General features: G+C 35.8%; 1 long non-coding RNA gene across 1 annotated transcript; it reads left to right on the forward strand.

Moving 5' to 3' along the window:
* Nucleotides 1–8,243: 8,243 nt before the first annotated feature.
* Nucleotides 8,244–11,227, forward strand: LOC113322889. The gene is made up of 3 exons (XR_003347346.1): nucleotides 8,244–9,720; nucleotides 10,383–10,467; nucleotides 10,990–11,227. It is a non-coding gene; the product is annotated as an uncharacterized LOC113322889 (long non-coding RNA).
* Nucleotides 11,228–18,817: the final 7,590 nt, after the last annotated feature.

Below are 18,817 nucleotides of genomic sequence, written 5' to 3' on the forward strand. Positions count from 1 at the left end.
AAGCAATAGTTTTAGGTCTTTCTAAGAGTAATGATTACCCTAAGTTTAGGGGTAGTGATCTAGCATAAGCTCTTGAGTATTTTAAAGATTCTAAGGATCCAGAAATTCAAGCAATAGTTTTAGGTCTTTCTGAGAGTAGTGATTACCATAAATTTGGGGGTAGTGATCTAGAAGATGTTCTTAAGTATTTTAAAGATTCTAAGGATCCATAAATTCAAGCAATAGTGCTACGTATTCCATAGAGTAATGATTACCCTAAGTGATAAAGCGGGGGTCTAACAACCACACCCAATATTTTTCTTAGCAATCTGTATTGACTAACTCCAATATGCTTTCAAGAGAATCAACTAGATAGTCAGACTCAATCTTAAGAAAAGTATATCAAAGAGTTATATGTCAATTTCTCAATTCAATCTGTAATCAAACAAATAGGAATTTCCGAGCCCGATTGAATATAAGAAATGAAAATGCGTGGGTACAACAACCACACCCAACAATTCATTTGGAAATCTGAGAGGAGTTACTCCAATATACTTTCTAGAGAATCAACTAGACAGTCAGATTCAATCTAGAGAAAAGTATATCCAAGAGTTTATATCTCTAACTCTCTATTCAATATGCAATCAACAAATAGAAATTTGCGAGCCCAATTGAATATAAGAGTAATAACATGAACGGTACCAAAGACCAATGTTCAAGGATCAATCAATTTCAATCAACAACCAAAGGTTGGATTTCCCAATTAATCGATTCAACGCACAACCTGTGATATTTCAATTATATAACAAAATATAATAGGGAAAAGAAATAACACAGACGCCATAATTTTTTAACGATGAAAACCGCAAATGCAGAAAAACCCCGGGACCTAGTCCAGTTTGAACACCACACTGTATTAAGCCGCTACAGACACTATCCTACTACCAATGAACTTCGGACTAGACCATAGTTGAACCCTAATCAATCTCACACAGATTCAAGGCACAGTTGCATTCCTTACGTCTCTGATCCCAGCAAGATACTACGCACTTGATTTCCTTAGATGATCTCACCCACAACCAAGAGTTGCTACGACCCAAAGTCGAAGACTTGATAAACAAATCTGTCTCACACAGAAAAGTCTATTGGAATACATAAATCTGTCTCACACAGAAATACCTATGAGTTTTGTTCTGTCTTTTGATAAATCAAGGTGAACATGAACCAATTGATAAACCGGTCTTATATTCCCGAAGAACAGCCTAGTATTATCAATCACCTCAAAATAATCTAAATCGTATGGAAGCGAAACTAGATATTGTGGAATCACAAACGATGAGACGAAGGTGTTTGTGATTACTTTTTATCTTGCCTATCATAGATTAAATCTCGAGAAAATCTTAGAGAAGATAGTACTCAGACGATAGAATCGAGCAAGATCAGAACACGCAACTACAGAGAAAATAGTTGGGTCTGGCTTCATAATCCCAATGAAGTTTTCAAGGCGTTAACCTATAGGGTCTCGTGAGAAACCTAAGGTTAAAGGATAATCGACTCTATCTATGCAACTAGTAACACACAGATGTGTGGGAATTAGGTTTCTCAGTTGCTAGAGTTCTCCTTTATATAATTTTCAAATAAAGGTTTGCAATCTAAGTTACCTTGGTAACAAAGCATTCAATTTTCACCGTTAGATGAAAAATATGATCCAACCAAGATAATATCTTTCAACCGTTAGATCGAACTTAGCTTGTTACACACAAATGAAATGTACCCTCATTTAGGTTTATTTAACCGTACATAAACGTGTCAACCATGTTGACTCAACAATAGTTAATCGATGTTATCCATATGAACACTCTCACATCAACCTTATTCATCTTAACCATAACTAGTTCAAATGACTCAAACGAAACTAGTTAAAGAGTTGTTCAATTGCTATATTCTCATAGAAGTATACAAGAATATAACTAAAGCAAAATCGGTTTTGATTCACTCGAATAAATTCATGAAAATTATAGTCATGGTTTACAAAGATTGCATTCCTTATTATATAAATGTTTAAGTTCATGTACACAACCGATTTTAGAACTTTAACCTTCAAGTATGCAAACAGGTACGCATACTTGAAATACCCGGACCAAGATTGGGTTTCTCCAGTACGCAAACGGGTACGCGTACTACCAATCCCAGTAGAAATATTCGGACATGTACCTTACGCCAGTATGCGAACGGGTATGCATACTTAGGTTCCCGGATTTCTCAAGCCAACAGGTACGCATACGGGTACGCATACTATGGTTCCCGGACATGGATTAGATATGTACAAGAGTACACAACATGTCATATCCAATAATGGTTAAGTGTTCTAAACTCTTATTTCAATCATTGAAACTTTCTTAGAGGATGACAATAGCCGTTTTCATACACTATTAGCATCAAAGCAATTTTCAAGTTATTGAAATAATCATAACGAAACATTCCAAGTCTACACCAAATGATTGTGTCACACAAACCATGTAAGATGTTACTCGGCAATTTTCACATGATCATCTTTTGACTTGCGTCAAAAATATAAGATGAACTTGGTCGAAGCGAAAGCTTGTCAACACATATTCCGAGAAATATGTAAGCGAGTTAAACTCAGCTCGAAATCTCAAATGTGTATAATAGAAAACTCTATCTCGTAACACGACTTATGCCTCAATATAGGAGATAAAGTAGAAATAGACTTTCCAAGTGATAGATGAGTTTCAGTCTCCACATACCTTTTGTTGATGAAGTTCCACAAGCTCTCCTTAGTAGTTCTTCGTCTTGAAATGATGAACGTCGTGAAGTCTAAGGCTCAGTTACAATCTATGTCCTAGTCCGAGACATCTATAAGTAGACTAGAATTCAAGACTTATATTTTTTATCACTAAAATTGACAAAGATGCGAGTTCGACCGAGCAGTGCTCTAACAATCTCCCCATTTGTCAATTTTAGTGACAAAACTATCAATAATATGGATTACAAAATAAATAAAACTTTGTAGCTTCTTATCCAAATGCTTGATCTTCTTGGCATCTTCAGCACGACTCAAAATCTTCTTCACTTCCAAGTACTCCATGATTCTAAGCGTGTTCAACTCAGCATCATAGTTGTTGAAGATTTGTAGCGATAACAATGAGAAAACAGTTGCTCTTAATCATTGTTATACAATATCATAGTATAATTACACAACATCAAAGTTCAATTGTATCACAACTTTGACAACAATACTATGGTGATATGTGTTACTCCCCCTTATTCAATACTTCATCTCGACATGAAAACCACTCCCCCTTACATAATGATCCGCAAACCATATGATTTGTAGTATGAAACTACACATTAATTATCCCCCTTTTTGTCAATATAAATTGGCAAAGGTACGAAAACTAGTGGGATCCTCATGAAATTTTCATAGAGATACTTCATGACCAAAAGAGAATAACATACCAACTTATTTAGATGTAATCATATAGCCGAAGCTAAATGCATTCATCAAGGAGTTTATAAAGATATAAGATAACTCCTATAATATTCCACAGCCGGACTCCCCATAAAGATTTGTCAATTAAGCACGAGTTCAAAAAGAACTCCCCCCCCCATAAAATTTCATTCCCGAAAGAATAACAAGAACGACCTTACTTTTACAAGAAAACAAGGATTTCTTTGGACATAATAAAATCACATGAGAACATGAATTTGTATCCAAAAATCACAATTGAATTAACCACAAAAATGATCAATTCGATTGGCCATGCTCAACATAAGAGAATTTACGAAGCAACACAGTATATGCACAAAGAGGTGGATCAGGGAAGGACAAATACTGCGGAATAAATAAAGATTCATTCTATTTTCCATCACTATTTGCACAATGACATATAATAGACTTAATCTTTGTAAACAAAAGTTCATCCTATCTTCCATCAATATTTGCATAAAGACATAATAGGATTAACTTTTGTTGTCAAAAGTTCATTGTATCTTTTATCAATACTTTCATACTGACATATAATAGAGATAACTTTTGAACAAATATGGGACAGTCAAGGTTCACGGACATAAAGAACATATCTCATAAAAATTTGCAATATATGAAACCATAAAGATTAATACTGCAAAAATCATCTTCTACATAACTTAGAATTTAAATAAATAAATCTAAAAACATTGAAGATGAAAACATTGGCAATAGCTATGTGCACTCACAATAATGGCTATTCCAAACCCTAGTTATCCTTCTTAAAAACCCAAGAATAGAATTCTCATAAGAAGTATCCTAGACAAAAAAAAAACAACTCTAAAAGATACAATTGTATATTGAATTATGGGATTCTGTTGAAATGAATGTATTGTTGAAGTGTAGATAAGAAGAGGAATCTGAATTAGTATGTTGAATTGAATCTCCTCAGTGGAAGCTTGCAACTGCATTTGCAGGTAAAGCTAAGTTTGTAGTTGAAGTTAAATCATGAAGTTTAATTGAAGTGTATATGTTTGTTTGTAATGAGGATTGTAGGAATGCAAAGATGTAAGAACCTTTAGTCTGTTATTTGTCTTAGTCCTAAAGTGTTAGTTGTATGACTGAACAGATTCAGTCTGACTTAGATTTCCTTTATGTCTGACTCAGTTGTCTGACTGAGTCGACTTACCTGACTCACCTGAATCAGTCTAATTGACTGAGTTGATTCTTTTTGACCGATTTGACCCAGAGACCTGGCCAGTTGACCTAACCTTTGACCGTACCTTGACCTGACCTTGGATGTTGATTGTTAGTTGACCCTTTGACCGTTAATTAACAAATTAGAACAGGCCTTAGATTAATGGGCCGATTTAGTAGACTTGAGCTTAGGATTAGTTTTCCTAGTTCGATGTTTGGACCACTTATGGTCTGAATTGACCTTTGGATTATTCTACAAGGATGTATCTATTCTATAGAATCAACCTAATTGATTTAGTATCCTTAGATATGCTAAAGATAGATAAATAAAAGGTGTGGAACCTTAAATGGTCCTAGAATCATTAGAAAGACTTGTATGATTCTTGTATGAGCCATTTTGGCTAAATTTCTTAGAGTTCTTGTATGATTAACAGTTCGCCTATATTAACAACGATCGATTCAAAGAACGGACCAGTGGATCGTGGATCTCGAGGTAGGCGTGGCTTGTCATCAAAAGAGGTGGGAATACATTTGACTCTTTTGTAACCATTATTGTTTCTTTTACAAAAGTTTATGCTTAACAAACTCATACATTGTCTGTCCGTGCATTCCATGTTTTGTTTAAATTGCATTATGATGATTTTGTTGATTCTGTGAATCTTTCCACGATTTGAAAGGACTTGTAATGTTTTGTTTGTCATTATGAATTGTTATGGGAAATGAGAATTTCCACTTGTGGTATATAGGATACGCTCCTTCATATTTATATATACATGAATTCAGCTTTTATTGCTTAGAGTGGGTCATCATGGTCTTGGTGATATCAATAGCTAATGAGTGTGGTTATCAAGAATATTATACATTGTTTGAAGAAGGAGTTTGTCCACATACATGTTTCTTTATCTTAGTGACTTGGTCACTTTTAATATTTGGGAAAACATTATTGTTTTCCAAATCCTGCCATGATTACTTGAAAGTTAAATGTTATTCCTATTGGGCACCTCTTTTAGGGATGATGTGCTCACCCATTCCCACTTTCAGTTTCAGTGACAGACTCAAAGTAGCGCAACTAAAGCTTCGATTGGTTTCATTATTTGATTATCTTCGGATATGTTTGTTATGTTGTATTTTTTATTTTTATAACAAATGACTGTTATATATGTATCATTTGAGAGGAGTTCTTGTTTATGTATATTCCAGAGCGGGGCTAGTTTTCGGGTTAACTTTTGTAGAATTTTTCTTAATTGAATATTTAAGTAAATGATTTAGATTCTTAGTGCCTCTTTATTTAGTTAAACTCTTGGATTAGTCAGCTGTTAGCTTAGGGGGTGCTAAAATATTGGTATCATAGCTCACTATTAGATCTTATATGGGAAAAGATAGGAATAGCCAGTGCCAGTTAGTGAACTAAATTAGTTTAGAACTGGGTTGGGTTGTGAGATAAATCTTAATCACTAAAAGCTATCAATAATTAAAAGAATTATTTGATTGATTGATTTGTTTGTTTGATTGTTTGTGTAGTAAAGAAGTAAAAATTGTAGGATACACCAGTAACTTTAGCTAATAAGGATTTAAGAATAATTAATATGTAAAATATGAATGTGTAGATAATCTAATACTATAAAAATAGTGAAATTAGTATTATTGATAGATCTTGGAAATCACATAGGAACTTACTGAACACATTGACTTATATGAAGAGTAAAAAAATTCTAATTACATAAATGTTAATGATATTTTGTGACTTAATAATTTTTGTAAGAGTAGTTAGAATAATAGTTCAACCGTCAATGTCAATAATAAAATATTATATTAGTAATGAAAGATGATAATAATAGTAATTATAATTTTTAATAAAGTAACGCTAGCATTTATCAATTAGTATCATATTGAACTTAATTAAACTAAAATTTCATTAAAGATATATAACGATAAAAATAATAATTGTGATTAAATAGTTTTGGGACGCTTATCTACGTGCGGTTAAATTTTGTAAATGAAACTAATTACAAATTGGAATATACGTTTGCGTTTAAACTAGATAGTTAATATAATAATTATTAGGTGTTAGATTTAAGAAAGCGAGGACATAATGTATAAAAATTAAAAAGACTCAACTTGTTAGTATCTAAATTATCTTAGTCTAACCAATGATTCAGTAAGTCTCTAAAATGAAATAAATATACATGAAATAGTAATAGTAGTATTCGAATGCTTAGTTTAGTATTAGAACTAAAAGAAAAATAAATTCGTATATTAATAGGATACTTTATATTAATAGAGAAATCTAAAGACTATTAGGATATATTTTAATTTTAAGAAAACTAAAATTTAAATTATATTAAATTACCAACGCCAATCTTTAACAAGATATAGTACACGGATTTGAGATGAATAAATAAAAAAGTCTGTTATATCAATCCTTCCGTGAATGTAAAATTATATTTAGAAGGTTAAGGCTTAGTGTACCAACTGGACTATCAACTTAAGAATAATGAGAATGATAATACAATTGATAATAGTGTTCGTAAATAATATTTAGAAAAACTTATATTTGGTATTACACTAAAGTTAAAATTTTTGATATCGAATATTATAAATTGACGCGAATCAAATTTGGACTACTTATATTGGTAAAATAAACAAATAAATAAAATTTTTGATGATTAAATTGTTTAAAATGCTACATGATTTATGAAGTAAAAATTTTAAAATAAATTAGTTACACTTAAATTTAAAGATTAGTTAGTCATAATATGTTAGAAATTAATTAATCTAGCATTTGAGAATAGTAAAAGTTGTGTTTCCTCTGTTCGTAGGAAGGCATTGTTGGGATTGGCCAAGTTGACAGGGCAACTGCATTCAGAGATGACTGATCATAGAAGTATAAGTTAGTTCTTTTAGAAAATCGATAAGATCACTTAGGAACCCTTGTAATTAGAGACATGTACTTATAAAATATAAGTAGTATAAGGAGTTTAGGGACTAAAACTTATAGTTTCTATTATATAAATTAGTGTAAGAAATTTAGACTTCTTTTTTTGATAGAACTTAAATCAGCATAGTTGAACCTAGAGCCACATATTTTAGTTGTCGAAAGCTATATAAGTTTGTGTTCTGTTTTATGTTTTTGCGCTTAGACAAGAGATGGGATTAATGTACAAGGTGGGGAGTTTTTGAAGACCATAAGGATAGTTTGATTTTCGTGGACGAAAATGCATAAGGTGGGGAGAATGTAAATACCCTCAAGCTCTTTAACGCTATTAGACTATTCAAGAGATGTATTAGCCAATAATATGCCCATTAGTTTAAAACGAACGTTAATTAATAGGAATTAATCTAAAAACGATCTAGATACAAAACTAGTACCGTTGGATAGGTCTCAAAAATTTATGCAGAATGGACTACTCGAACGTGTTAATCGGATACTGGACGAGAAAGATATCATCGGAATAGTGAGGAGGGCAAAATAGTCTTTTTGACATTAGACAGTCTAGGACTTCCCTTATCAATCCAACGGGTGTTCCATAAACTTCCTTTGATCTTATCTAGACCGGATCGAGAAGATAAACTCGATCTCTCTTCTTTTCTTCTTCATTCTTCTTCTTTCTCTTTTTCTTCTTCTCTTCTGCTTCTGTTTCTGAGTTCTGATTCAGAGGCCGCGTCATCGGAAGAAAGTTAAGGGAAACTTTAAGGTTTGGTTATTAGTGATGGGGTTGATGTTATTTGAGTCGGGATGAAGAGGATAGTGTTGATGTCGTAATTGAAATTAGGGTTTGGAGATTTAGGTTTGGTTTTAATTGGATTTGATTAGTAATTGAGTTATTAACAGTTATGAGATGAAGGGGATGATGTTTAATTGAAGTTGCAGAGTCGCTCTGGTGATTGAATCCAGAGTTAGGGTTTGTAAGAAATTCAGAGAAGCTTTAGAAGATGAAGCTGATGTTTAAGAAAGGTGATTTGAAGATGGGTATTGCGTTAATTTAACAGTTTAGGTGTTGAGTTGATAAATCAGTGAATTAGGATTTATGGGGAGAGTCATGGAAGATGAAATTGAAGGTTTAGAAGATCAATTGGAGGTGGATTTAACTCGAACTAAGAGTTAAGGTTGAAGTATAACTTGAGTTTGGAAGACAGGGTTTTGAATTTGAAGTTGAGGTTCTTGTTATGAAACCAGGGTTTTATATTCTGTTTCAAATGATGAATCAAGGTTCATGGATTGAATATTAGCTCAAGGAGTTGGAATTTGTGAAGAGGAATTAAAATAGGAAGTTCCCTGATTCAGATTAAGGCAGAGAAGAATTTGATCCTAAACTGATTAGGGGAGAAACCATTTCAAGGTAATTGTTCTTCTTAGTTCAGTTAGTAATACTTATATGTTTCCAATTTGAGTTCATGGATTTTGAGATGCTGAACTTGGAATTGTTGATACACATGGAGTTGTATTGATTTGTGGTTAACTGAACAAGAGAATTGTGTTGGTGAATTGTATAAGTTACAGTTGAGAATACAGATTGTTTTAGTGGTTGAATTAGATTGAGATAGGGATGTGGTTTTGTTTGAAGATGTCTGTTATTGTATGTTGTTGAAAAAGTGGTTGATTATCGAGGCCCTGATTGAATGGCAATGCTGGTTTGAGTGGTAAGGGTAATTGAAGTTTGATTGTAAATCTCAAGCGGAGTCTGGTGGTATTTTATTGCGGTGTCAGTTAGGTAATGATGTTATTGAAGATGCGGGGAATAAAAAGTTGTAGTGAAGTAAGAAGGGTTATGGATGCACAAGTTGAGTTGAGATGTTAGATGAATGTTAGGCTAAGACTTGGGTATGGTGTTGGTGTAACTGGTGGTGATTCAGTTGGGCGGGATGTGTTGCTTATGTTGATTTTAGATATGGCTTGGTACTGCAATGGCAGGTAAAGCTTAAATTACAATTGTATATTGAATTATGGGATTCTGTTGAAATGAATGTATTGTTGAAGTGTAGATAAGAAGAAGAATCTGAATTAGTATGTTGAATTGAATCTCCTCAGTGGAAGCTTGCAACTGCATTTGCAGGTAAAGCTAAGTTTGTAGTTGAAGTTAAATCATGAAGTTTAATTGAATGTATATGTTTGTTTGTAATGAGGATTGTAGGAATGTAAAGATGTAGGAACCTTTAGTCTGTTATTTGGCTTTGTCCTGAAGTGTTAGTTGTATGACTGAACAGATTCAGTCTGACTTAGATTTCCTTTATATCTGACTCAGTTGTCTGACTGAGTCGACTCACCTGACTCACCTGAATCAGTCTAATTGACTGAGTTGATTCTTTTTAACCGATTTGACCCAGAGACCTGACCAGTTGACTTAACCTTTGACCGCACCTTGACCTGACTTTGGATGTTGACTGTTAGTTGACCCTTTGACCGTTAGTTAACAAATTAGACCAATCTAGGGCCGATTTGGTAGACTTGAGCTTAGGATTAATTTTCCTTGTTCGATGTTTGGACCACTTATGGTCTGAATTGACCTTTGGCTTATTCTACAAGGATGTATGTATTCATAAAACTTAGCTACGAACTATAAAATCAACCTAATTGATTTAGTATCCTCAGATATGCTAAAGATAGATAAATAAAAGGTGTTGAATCTTAAATGGGCCTAGAATCACTAGAAAGACTTGTATGATTCTTGTATGAGCCATTTTTGCTAAATTGTTAGAGTGCTTGTATGATTAACAGTTAGCCTATATTAACGACGATCGGTTCAAAGGACGAACCAATGGATCGTGGATCTCGAGGTAGGCGTGGCTTGTGATCAAAAGAGGTGGGAATACATTGACTCTTTTGTAACCATTATTGTTGCTTTTACAACAGTTTACGCTTGACAAACTCATACATTGTCTGTCAGTGCATTCCATGTTTTGTTTAAATTGCATTATGATAATTCTGTTGATTCTGTGAATCTTTTCACGATTTGGAAAGGACTTGTAATGTTTTGTTTATCATTATGAATTGTTATGGGAAATGGGAATTTCCACTTGTGGTATATAGGATACGCTCCTTCACATTTATATCTACATGAATTCAACTTTTATTGCTTAGAGTGGGTCATCATGGTCTTGGTGATATCAATAGCTAATGAGTGTGGTTAGCACGAATATTATACATTATTTGAAGAAGGAGTTTGTCCGTATACATGTTTGTTTATCTCAGTGACTTGGTCAATTTTAATGTTTGGGAAAACATTGTTGTTTTCCAAATCTTGCCATGATTACTTGAAAGTTAAATGTTATTCTTACTGGGTACCCCTTTTAGGGATGATGTGCTCACCCGTTCTCACTTTCAGTTTCAGTGACAGATTCAGAGTAGCGCAGCGAAAGCTTCAAGGATTGAGTTCATTATTTGATTAACTTCGGATATGTTTGTTATGTTGTATTTTTTATTTGTAAAACAAATGACTGTTATATATGTATCATTTGAGAGGAGTTCTTGTTTATGTATATTCCAGAACGGGGTTAGTTTTTGGGTTAACTTTTGTAGCAGTTTTCTTAATTGAATGTTTAAGTAAATGATTTAGATTCTTAGTGTCTCTTTGTTTAGTTAAACTCTTGGATTAGTCAGCTGTTAGCTTAGGGGGTGCTACAATCATTTTCGGAAAAAAAAAATTATAGATGGAAAAGTTTTTTAGTTTGAGGTATATTTGGGTACCTTCATCTTTTCAAGTTAGTCGAAGGATTATATTTTAATCTGATTTTGTTTCAACTAACTTTTGGTGTTACGCGATTTCCACATTTTTATATTGGAAGTTTTTTGGTGTTATGACACGTTTGTAACCAAACTAAAAAATTATCACAAAAATGTTGTGCAAGTTAGTTTGAAAACATACACCATACGTTAAAAGCAAAAATATTTTCTAGGACATAACCCGAATTTAGTTGGTACTTTTAGCGGTTAGCTAGTCTCGAAAAAATTTATTGTCCTAAGCAATGACCTTGTGAATCCAAAAATACAATGCGTGGTAAAAAATGTGTATTAGGACCTATTATATATACATCGCCCTAACATGATGATATATAAAAATCAACATGGATGACATTCATGTTGGTTGTGAGTTAATGAGTGTGATGTCCACACTCGTTATAAGCCCTTTTTTCTTCATCCCACAATAATATTATTCTTGGAAACCTACAAAATAACGTTCCTTTCGGATTGCTCAAGCTTCTTTCACCCAATTGAACAACAAAAACAAAATCAACACATGCATCATCCAATTGTCCCCATTGTTAACATGCCAAACAACCTTTGATGTGTTGATTGTAAGACCTTACATAACCGAGTTTAAAGTGCTTGGCAAGTTTAGACTTAGAGTTACATGATAAAAAATTTCACATCGATTTTATAGTGTATGTACGAGATTCTTCCAAACTTTTGCGCTTTTTGCGATTATTTCACTACATTACACACATTGTGTAGAGTGTCTTTTTCAGCGAGGAACTCAAGAAAGACCTCATACCCGCAGTTAGAAAACATGTTTGATATTTGAAAAAAGACACATCAGTGCATTAGTTTCCTTGATTACACCTTCTTTACTGGTGTAGTTGTAAGAAGTTATACATCCTACATCTAACATTCAAGACGAAGAGATAGAAAGATAAACAAATAAAGAAACTCATAATAACACAATATGTACGTGGTTCGGCATGATTACCTACGTCCACGAGGTGAAAGTATGATCTTATTACTTCTTTCAAGTTACAATGATGATAGCTCTCAACAATATTTAGTTTATCTCCTTACTCACTTACAAATCACCTGCTCTTTCTCTCATCACAAGGGTCTATATTTATAGGCTAATATGTTCATATAACAAGATTATAGTGTGAGTCACATTATATCCGTATTGATGGTCTTGCCGGGTAATCACCAATATCTTCTTCCGATACTCCATTCCCGACTCTATGCTCTTCTGAAGAATAGGTCTCCCGATTTATCTCTTCTCGGCTTAAGTTCTCCTTCACCTAATAACAATGGTCCCGATATCCATTAATCTGATATTTCTACTCTTCCCGATCTGTTACTATAATGTTCGTTTTTTTCACACTTATCGTGAAGAGAATTTTGCAGCGGATGCTATGGGAAAAAGGGGTTGTTTTCTTGAAGATGCAGAGGGTTGGAATTTTGATAATAGGCCAGATTTTCTTACTGCTATTGAACTTCCAAATGTACCTTATTTTCGGTTTAAATAGTTCTTAAGTTTTTGGTGCTATTTGCTTCTTTTCTTAAGAACTATCTTTTGTATTTTTTCGCTATTTATTAATACAATTTTGGACTTACCAAAAAAAAAAAAAAATACTCTGTCCGATTTGAATCTATCATCCTCTATACCCGAGCCTATCATGATGTGACCCTTTTGCTCTTACGCGTGCTCTGTAAGTGCATTTAATGCCTTATCTCTCGATTCAAACCCGATCGTTGAATATGGCTTTTACTTTACACGTGTTGTCTTCTGCTCCACATACAACAGATACTCTTTTTTACTGTACCGGATCCGATAGAGTGATTCCGTGCTTCGCATTGTTATCTTATTTGATACATCATAGATCAAGATTATGATTCCTTCATCTGCCAACTAATTGCTACTACATTTATGCCGCTTCTTTCCACTCGTGTGATTAACACGATGGGAAGAAAACTTTTTCGCCTTCCCTAACCGCTTCCATGCCATGTTTTCCGATGCCACCTCCCCCACGATCTCATCTTTATTACCCACTACCTCCTCTGTCGGTTGTAACTTCCATGGCTATAAAGAGTTAATCATAAACACTTAGATTCTTTACTTCATTATTTATTCCCCTCTCCGTTCGAAGCTCAACATTCTCTGTTACTCCATCTCTGCAACTATGCTCCTTCCTTAATCGTTCTTCCCACCTTTCAATTCTTCATTGTTACTTTGCTTTTTTGATGCTTTTATTATGCTACCGTCGCCATCTTTGCTTCTCACCGCCTTCGTCATCACCAACACCACCATCATCCCACTCTTATTCTGCAACTGTCTTCAATGGCTTCCCAATCTCCATCCATGACAGAGAAAAGGTGCGTAAGTTACACATTTTTTGATGAAGATAACATTCCCGTAGATTCATTATTTTCTGTTGATATTCCCTCTCTCCATGATTATCGTGCTCTTGATTCGATCTTTTCTGATGATTATTCCATTTTTGCGTATAGGGTTGAGAAGCGATCCAACAAGAACCTTACTGATGCTCAGTTTATTGATCAACTGAAGGACGATTACAATCTCAATGACTATGATCTTCAGCTTATATCGGGCCAGAAAGGTCTTCTGAAGAAGAGAAGTTTGATGAGTTCGGACATTCTCCCGAAGCGACTATTATTACTAGGGGCCAACTTGAGCTCGGGATATGTTTTCCTCTCTATGACCCGAGCCGACCGATCATCTTTGAAGTTCTGTCTCAGATCCAACCTCCTCGGGCCTTGGGCCAATGGAATGGTAGCACGCCTTATGGCCGAGTGGGATAAGCGAGGGAGGGGTGAATGCTCCAACACCACCTGGTCTACATACGATTCTTCTCACGCGAGTAAGTATACCTCTGCCAGTTTTATCGCCAATTATCGAAGCGGCACTGCCTCTCTTGAAAATCTTATCGGTTTTGCTGCCAGTCCTCATCGCCTCAATATTCCGACCGGTGGGTTCGAAATGTTAATGTTGGATGAATATCCCGAGGGTGGTAGTAACACCAACAAACATGCTCGTCATACTAGTGATTCTTCTTGGGATCGAGTTTCCTTGGTTATTCGGGGTCCCATCTTGAGTGGAAAACTTCCTCCTCCTTCCTTTCCTACCGAGCCTTATCAGTTTTTGATGGTCAATGTTGACCATGTATGTGATTTTCTCTTATCTTACGTTGATCGCTTCAGGTCTTCTCCAATTCTTTTATATCGGGTGATCAAGTTTTTCAAACACTTTTCTTTTTTGTAGATTAAGACTCGGGGTACACAATCCAAGTCTCAAGGTACTCGGAAGAGGGGTTCTAGCAGGCCAGAGTAAGAGCCGGTAAATGTAGCAAATATAACTTCTCTTTTCTCAGTACACGTACTTTCCCCTATTTGTTGCCTTTAATGGGTCTGACGATGTTGTTTTTGCAGAAATCAAAGATTGATGAGGATGTTATAGGAGACTATTCCGAGAAAGCTGGTGAGGATGCAGATGATCGTCTTCCATTATCACAATTTATACCAAAAACGTTGGTCAAGAAGAAGATTTCTGACGTCTCATCTGTCGTTGTAGGTGATCAATCCGAGAAAGGTGGTAAAGGAGCTAAGGGTGGTAAGGCTGCCTCAGTGAAAAACGTGTCTCTTCCCCAATCGTCTAAGGTATCTTCTTCGGTCAAGGGGACTTCTCTTCCATATTCCAAATTTATTGTGGTAATGTCGGATGGTGATAGTGAGAACGATGAGTTCTTAGGCTCGGATACTGAGGTTGAGGGATCGGGTGGTGGAGAAGAAGAGCAAAGAGAACCCGAGATTCCTTCTAACGATGGGAACGGTCAATCCTCTCGAGGAGAAGAGCTGATGGAGAATATCGAGAGGAATGCTCCAAACCAGGGTGTAGTCGGGGAATCTGTATTCACATTCTCTGGCACTGCTTGCGATTCACTTGGTGCTCTAGCCTCTTATAGCTTTAGTTATCTCTCTGTGGCCGAGATGTTGAAGGTCGTGCCCCTGTATGGTCCTGCTATAAGGGAGTCTCTCAATCTTGTTGTAAGTTATAATGCCCTAGCTAGATGTTCATTTCATCCCAATTTGTATCCTGACCCGATGTGTTTTCTAGGCCGAGAACGAGAGATTTCTCGAGGCTGCTAATCGTCAGAAAGAGCTGGAGGAAATGACCCATCTTTGGACCCAACTACAAGGAGAGCAAGAGCGATCTCGGGAACTCGAGAGGAAGCTAAATGAAGCCCAAGGTATTTGTCTCACTCTTTTGTTATTTATTGATGTTGTAGTGCCGATATCCTGAGTCTAGTGTTATTTTCTAGCCGAAATATCTAGCTTAGAAAAGGATTCTGCCTCCGAATATCGTCGTATGTCCATGAAATTGGAGGTTGAAGAAGGTCATGTTGCTATGCTTCAGCAGAAGATTTATATTAAAGATAATAAAATCGACCGTCATTCCTTTGAAATTGAGGAGCTTCGCTATCAAAGATTTGAGTATGTGTCCGAACAGATAGACAACCTCCGCGCCGAGTTGTTCTGATTGCAAAGGGTTGCTACTGATAGACTTCTTCTGTCTGAGAATTTAGAGGGTTAGTGCAATTCACTACGTCTGCAGAATAGGGATCTCACTCCGATCGGAAACGTCTTTCCCGACTGAAAGATGAGGCCGAGGTTACTATTCAACAATTGGGGATAGAGTTCATGAGTTTGATCATATGAACCGATATTTAGAATGGACTCGGCTTCAATATCGGGTCTTCAAATAGCCCATGATCGTCAAAAGGCGTCTTCGAGTGAACATAAGAAACATTTTCCTTCAAATGAATTTAACGAACAGAAGTATGATGAGATGGTTCTCAAGATATATGAGCTTGAGACTGCCCTTTTGAATTTAGATGAGACTGTAAAATTTGTTTTATCCACGCTTTCATGTTCTTTAGCATGCTTTGCTTTGTGTTTGCGTCACTCTGCCATATCGTCTCTCGGGTTATAATTGCTTCGTGTTTCTATTTACTGCAGTCGATCAAGGAAAGGTCCAAGCTTTGAAGGAGCAGGTTGTCCATCTAAAACGGAATGAAGTTCTCCTGAATGCCAAGTTGAGTGATGCCGCTACTGAGTTAACTCGCCAACTATATGAAGAGAAGATGAATTACGAGAAGGAGCTCGCTGAGAAGATAAAGGAGGGTGTGAAGGAGTTCATAAGCGTAAAGAAGGCTAAGCTCACTGTGAAGAGTGCCGTCTCGGGCTCGGACAATCCCAAAGAATAGCTTGTGTCTTTTGTAGTGTTGTGCCACTATTTTCTCCCTTATTGGGCTGTAACTTTTACTTCGTTTGAACACCTTTAAATTTCGGATCATTTATTTCTTAGGGTGATGCATCACCGACTAGGCCCTCTTCATCGAGACATGTAGTTTTCGACAATATTTCATGTTTTTATTTTTATGCGTGGTCATTCGTAACCTTTAGCACTTTGATTTTCCTGCAATCATAATTTCGATTATATGTTAGTGTAGATGGGGAAAAGCGATTTGATGGTTTTTACGGAATTGAGGAGATGACCATGCGGAGACTCCTTGAACCGAGCAAATGCTTAACCTCACACAGATGCACTGCAAGAAGGGATTGCTTTAAGTTCGATAGATCAATCTGTAGGACTACGGCCTAAACCAAGACAATGGCCGTTCCAGAGTCAATTCGGTCACAAGAGAGGATGGGTTGATCTGTAGGAGGGAAGCTGAGAAATGTGTGAGATCAATGGTGATCAAGATTGTAGGTGTGTTGTGTATTCTGCGTAAGAAAGTTCTGAATGATTGAATTTTACTCAGTTGAGAGTAATTGCTCAGACGATGAGTTCGGGTAGACGAAAGAGTGTCTGTGTGAACTTGTCGAGAAATTCTTGTCCCTTTCAATCAGGATTCAGAGACTTTTTATATTGCTGAATTGAAAACACCATGATCCCATGAAGTGTGACAGTTGCGGGAGTCAAAGAGTGGGGAAGTGGAAAATCGTGTTGAAACCAGTTGCTCATCGTGCAGAGACTTGGTTAACTTTCCACCCACTACTTTGCTAACTCCTCCAACTGATAACATGACTTTCTCACATTCTCATCGTGTGTATGTACACATGTGTCGTAGACCGCCAGACCAAAACCCTAGTTAATATTCCCCCATGTGACATGATTGACATCTCGTGAATGTGGAATCTGCAAGACATACATGTATTTAGTTAGTCAGTTACTGACTTTATGGGACGATGAGTCCTTGTATTGCTGAGTTGAACATAATCTGCAAATGTTCTGAGACTCATGAATTGAACATGTCTGCTGAGACAAAAAATATCATTGTCGAATAAATGTTGATAACCTGAGCAAACTGTGCTGCTGAATCGTTGAATATTGATAGTTGAACCAATATTCCTTAGTCTGAGCAAATATTGCTAGTCTAAGAAAATTATTGCTCATCTGAGCAAATGTTGCTTGTATGAGCAAATACTGCTCGCATGAGCAAATGTTGCCCATTTAATGAATTATTGAATAGTGACAGTTGAACCAATATTCTTAATGTTAACAAATATTGTTCATTTGAGCGAATGTTGCTCGTATGAGCAAATGCTGCTCGCATGAGAAAATGTTGCTCATTTAATGAATTATTTCATATTGACAGTTGAACCAATTCTTAATATGTACAAATATTGTTCATTTGAGCGAATGTTGCTCGTTTGAGGAATCATTGGTAACAGGACCAAGATAAACATTAATCTAGAATACTGGCAGCTGAACCGAGTGTAATTAATTAGGATGTGGACCATGGGATCAACATAAAATTATTAGCGTTTGAATATGGAATTATGAACGAAGATTCAAAACCCTAATAATGATCAACTGCTGAATTGATGATAAATTGATGATTTATTGAAAATCATTCATGAAATGAAGAAGGGACCGGCTACATGGGATGATGAACCGACCATGTAGAGCCCAGATGCTCAAGCGAGCAAAATACCCAAGTCTCTTGAAGACAAGTTGGTGAAAGGATGATTAAATGCTGATTATGAAGAGATGAAGGACCGACCAAGGGTCATGATACCGGCCCTTGGTGGTCGTGGGACCAGCTGATGGTCGTGTGAGCAAACTCCAAGTTGTTTGAGAAGAGTTTGGACCCAGTATGAACAATTGAGCAAATTGGGTCGAAATTGTTAAAACACGTGGGACCAGCTCTTTGCAAGCCTCAGGGCCAACCTTGATTGGTCAAGGAGACATGCCCGTGTCACCATAATGTTCGTGTCTCAGTCCTGAGAGTTTTGATATTTTCAGGTGTGTGTTTGAGCAACATTTTGAGAAAATATGAAGAAATAAGGGATTTTTGCTGAAACTAGGAAAACTTCATGAGATGAAGGAGCAAATAATAAAATAATGAAGGAATCATGAAGTGTGGGACCGG

The sequence above is a fragment of the Papaver somniferum genome, chromosome 11 (genome assembly GCF_003573695.1).
Source record: "Papaver somniferum cultivar HN1 chromosome 11, ASM357369v1, whole genome shotgun sequence".
NCBI classification, from domain to species: Eukaryota; Viridiplantae; Streptophyta; class Magnoliopsida; order Ranunculales; family Papaveraceae; genus Papaver; species Papaver somniferum.